Source organism: Vespa velutina, chromosome 11, assembly GCF_912470025.1.
Source record: "Vespa velutina chromosome 11, iVesVel2.1, whole genome shotgun sequence".
Lineage (NCBI taxonomy): Eukaryota > Metazoa > Arthropoda > Insecta > Hymenoptera > Vespidae > Vespa > Vespa velutina.
The window spans coordinates 2647450-2652449 of NC_062198.1; positions in this window are offsets into that span (position 1 = coordinate 2647450).

Sequence of the window (5000 nt, forward strand, 5' to 3'; positions counted from 1 at the left end):
AAAGAGTTGAGGGAGATTAGGGTGGTGAGGGGTCGGTGAGGGGGGGGGGATGAGAAAGAAGGGAAAAAGAGAGGGAAAGAGGGACTTTGGATGGCAATGTAGAAGGGAGAAAGGAAAAATATATCCTGTTCTCCATGAACGTTTCTCGGCCCTTCACCTTCACGAATCGCCGACTAACACAACTTGTGTTGGTTTTAGTCAGGAGAACTTAGGTATATACATACATACATACATACATACGTACTATAAAACGAGTTGTCACGTAGCTTTCCAATGTACGGAATAAGAACGTACGGGGGAAAACGTTTCGATAACAGTTCGAAGGACTCTTTTCGCACTGGTAGAACGTTGAAATGACCTTTAGTCGACTTTTCGTAAGACGGAAAAATAAAAGAAAAAGGATAGATAGATGGATAGATAGATAAATACATAGATAGATATCGATAGATACAGATAGATACAGTTAGATACAGATAAATAGATATAGACTTTGGCTCGTTTTAAAATGACACAGCCAAACTTCTCTAACTTAGTTTGCAGTCTGTCCCGTGTACATACGACATAATTCCACTCTCGGTTTTGACCTTTAGTTGTATATATCTCGACAAATTCAAACGGACGTTTCGATTTTCTACGAACAAGAGACGAACAAATATTTACTTTTAACTTCGTTTCATATGTCCTCTGAGTAATTTTCTCTCTCTCTCTCTCTCTCTCTCTCCCCCCCCCACTTTCTCTATAACAAGAGACACCCTTCATTAATTTCTACCTTGAACTGGCCAGTGATTATAAGCTCGAGTATCTACGTTTTCGAGTGGCTTATAAATGAGAGATAGAAAGAAAAAGAAAGAGAGAGAGAGAGAGAGAAAGAGAGAGAGAGAGTTAGTACTACAGTACCATACTTTTTCATTTGAATTCGTGAGTTTAATAAAAAAGGGACCATCTTTGAAGCTTAAGTAATATTAAGATTTACACGAGAGCACTCTTAATTCTATTTCATTCGAGTTAAAAGATTAAAAAGGCGTTAATCGTCAAGCGTATATATTCTTATATTACTTGAAAATCACAGATCGTTATGGAAATAATCCTAAGACCGAGGAGTTTTAAAAGCCCTTTTAAAAAGTGTTAATGTCTATTTTTAAAACGTTCGTGAAAGTTATGCCGCAAACAATTTGCTTCAAACTACTTCATATACGGTTATTCACGGAGATAACCACTCTGAAAAACGGAAATAGCTCTATTTTCCTTCTATAAACCTCTGCCCTCTCTCCTTTCACACCCTTTCTCTCTCTCTTTCTTTCTCTCTCTCTCTCTCTCTCTCTCTCTCTCTTTCTGTCTCTCCAGGGTATTCAAAAATTATCTCTTTTGTGTACCTGATAGCCTTGAATTTGCCGAAATATCTTTTGATTGTAAATTTCTTTCCTCTTTTTTTTTTCCTTGTTTATTTTTGGAACGGGTATCAAAAGAGAGGAATAAAAAAACAAGAAAAAAAAAAAATAAATAAAAGATAAAATTAACAATTTAATGGAATTTTAATTTAATCGAAAATTTCGATATTAAATAACGTCAATTATTTCTCGATTATTAATTTTTCATGAATATTTTTATATACTCTCGTAAAAAAAAAATAATAATAATAATAGGGAGAGAGAGAGAGAGAGAGAGAGAGAGAGAGAGAGAGAGAGAGAGAGAGTGAGAGAGATTGTTTTTTTAAAGGGATTTCTTTTTTGACAGAGAAAAGGAAAGGAAAAATAAAGAAAAAAGAAAAAAACAAGGAAAAGGAAAAGAATAATCTATATCATCGGATTATACAATTCGTATTCTATTTTGCGCGAGAATCGTCATCGTGACCTCGAGTGTTTGGCCTTCTCGTTCCTTTGAACTTCCCCAAGCAAGCACTATAATTTCCCTCTATTTGTTCCATAAATAGAACGGCAGTTCACGTCGATGTTCGGCAAGCTATTCGAACGTTCGGAACTTTCTATACCGTAGAAAAAGATCGCTCTGGATAAGTTTTTAACAGGCACCGCGTCTCCGCCCTCTTATTTTCTGGCAAGTTCCTACTTCAACGAATACGAAGACGCTTACGCCCCATGGATACAAAAGTAAAACTCATGCCAGCTGTCGCGACGATCGTTCGGGGAAATAGGATAATAATAGATGCTTGCTCGCGATATCTTTTACTTGTGGTGATAGAAAAAAAAAAAAAAGAAAAAAAGAAAGAAAAAAAGAAATATATGTGTGTGTGCGTATACATATATATATATATATATATATATAAACAAAAAAAAGAAGAGAATAGATATCTCGTGTTTTCAGTGATAACGTTTCAATCATATTAATGTTAAATTATGTTTGAAATATATCAATGATAATAGTTGAAATATATCACTCTGATCACGATTGAAATATATCAGTGATTATGGTTCAAACATATCACTGTTATTATGGTTAAAATATATCAATGTGATTATGATTAGAACATATCATTGTGATTATGTTTGATATATATATATATATATATATATATGTGATCATCGTTTACAATTTCTCTTTGAAATTATTGATATTGTAGAACTAAATTGTCTTATCGAATGATATTTCTAAACGAGAATTATCCGGGATCAATAATCAAAAACATAATAAAATGAAAATAATAATAACGATAATAAGAATGATTTGAAATATCGATCGAAATTTTATTTATATAATACTTTAGGAAATGATATAAATCAAAATTATTTCTATTTAAAAAAAAATTAAGCTAATTATAAGACAGGTTAAGTTTTTTTTTTCTTTCTTTTTTTTTTTTTTTTAATTTCTAATTAGATTTCTTCGTTTATTATCTTTTAAAAAATTGTCTTTATTTCTTACAATTTTAATAGAAGAATCTAAACATTTTCTCTCTTTCTCATTCTCTCTCTTTTTCTGTGTATATATAATAAAATTCGACCGATCAATTTTCAAACAATTTCACTAGTTAAGAATAGAAAAATTTTCGTTCGTACGTTGAAAAACCTTTTTGAATTAATTTTTAATTGAAAATTTTTCGTTTGTTTTTAATAATGTTCTTTTTTCTTTTTGCCTAACATTTGAATATTTCATTCGTGAAATATAAAGATTTATCATTTCATTTTTCTTTTTCTTTTTCTTTTTCTTTTGACATTTTTTTCCATAAAATTCAATCGATCTAATTTCTCACAATTCCGTTAGGATATGAATAGAAAAAATTTTCGTTAGCGCGTTTGACTCTTCTCTTTTTTCTTTTCTTTTTTTTTTCGGTTGAATTTTCATTAGATATACATACGTAGATTTCGTTCATTATCTCGTACAAGGATTATTATAAAATAAAAAACCTTAGGACGGTTTGCGTTTCTCTATATGGGAATACGAAAAGTAGAGATTTTCTGTGAGAAATTTTTCATAGAAAATACGTATTACGTATATGCGTCATTATTCTAACAATATTCCGCAATGTGAAATTCCATTGGATAAACCGCTGGACAGGAAAATTCAATCGTAACGTTATTCAACCCAGAACGAATTAATTCTCAAAATCTTTTATTAAATTACGGACATACCTTCTTTATTAAATCGCCATCCGGTACCGATAACGAAGAGGGTTGCTAAAAGGTACGAACGTTTTCCCGCAGAACGAAACGAACCTACGCAATCCAGAGATCAAGAATTTCAAAAATAAACGAAAGAAATTTATATATTCGATTAAAACATTTAATTTCCGTTTTCTCTTAATATAAATTAATAAAATCATTCTCTTTATAATGAGAAAGTCATTTAATTAACTGATTAATTATCAGATAATTACGTTATTTTTTAAATTAAAGGAATTATTAAAAAAAAAAAATATATATATATATATAATGATTTAATATATAATTATTTAATTTAAATATATAATTATATGTAACAAAAATCTATATATATATATATATATATATATATTTATATAGGGTGTTTACACAATATTTATGTCAAATATTTTACAAATAAATTTTTTATTGTTAATTAAAACAAAGAGACCGGAATGAGTTTATAAATATTAATAAATAAATTATTATTTTTTTTTTTCTTAATTAAAGACTTTTCTTTTCTCAAGTTTCCATGGACATGTTAGATGCAAAATGTATCAACTCGTTGACCTTTTATAAATTCCCTTTGAAATAAAAGTGAATAGAGAAAATAGCGAGCAACCATGAAAAACTTCTTTTACATTTATGATATCTTACACTTTACATAGAAACATAATTTTAATAATAAACATATTTTCAAAATTATTTATCTCGAATACTCTGTATGATGATGAGTTAGCATTTGTGAACAAATAAAAAAAAAAAAAAAAGAAAGAAAGAAAGAAAGAAATAAAATAAATAAATAAAAAGGAAAGAGGAAAAAAAATTCATCATTAACTTGGAGTGCATAATATCTCGTCGAAATCATCCATTGAAATCAATGCCTTTGTCATTGTGACAATGAATAAAATATCATCGAGACGATTTAATACGACAATGAAGCAACAGTTCGATCAAACAGTTTGAAATACAGTAGGATAATCCAGTGTATAATATCGATAGTACAATGTACTTTCGAGAACGTTACGAAATCAATCAGTTTCTATATAGAACCTACGTTTGTTTCTATTAGAAAGAGAAATGAAAACGTTTGAAACGTTTGATAAACTCAAAAAAAAAAAAAATAACGAGAATAAAACGAAATAAAAGATATATTAATCCTCTACAATCGAATAAGAAACTTATAACAAGAGTTAGCTTTTCATTCTGTATGTGTGTGTGTGTGTGTGTGTGTCTTTGTGACGAAACCTTTTATCACACGAACATTCGGTGTTTGTAATATTATTATATAGAATTAATCGTTATTTTATTAAATATATATATAAACAACTAATAAAAAGTGTTAACAACAAAATATCATTAACAATTCTATAAATTTTTTTGTAAAACAATCGAACAGAGCTATCTATC